Genomic DNA, 256 nt, shown 5'->3' with positions numbered 1-256 from the left:
ACTGGATATGGAGAAAATTTTACGCTGAAAAGTGGGTCTAACAGAAGCAGAAATTGTCACATTACTGGAATCAAGATAAGTCCATTATAGTACTTTTCAGACTACAGACTGCCATATGCAAAGGAGGTGACAGCATCCAAAATAGTCAACATTTGCAACTGCTGTTAGCTTCAGCAAACTCTATTCATCAGTCTGTATTTCACAGCTGAGGAGATACTACTCTAACAGCCACGAAGGCTAAGCATTCGCTGTTGTC

This window comes from Cariama cristata, unplaced genomic scaffold, assembly GCF_000690535.1.
Source record: "Cariama cristata isolate BGI_N322 unplaced genomic scaffold, ASM69053v1 scaffold11396, whole genome shotgun sequence".
Classification (NCBI taxonomy): domain Eukaryota; kingdom Metazoa; phylum Chordata; class Aves; order Cariamiformes; family Cariamidae; genus Cariama; species Cariama cristata.
The sequence above is the reverse complement of the archived record's forward strand: the minus strand, read 5'-3'. Positions refer to the sequence as shown.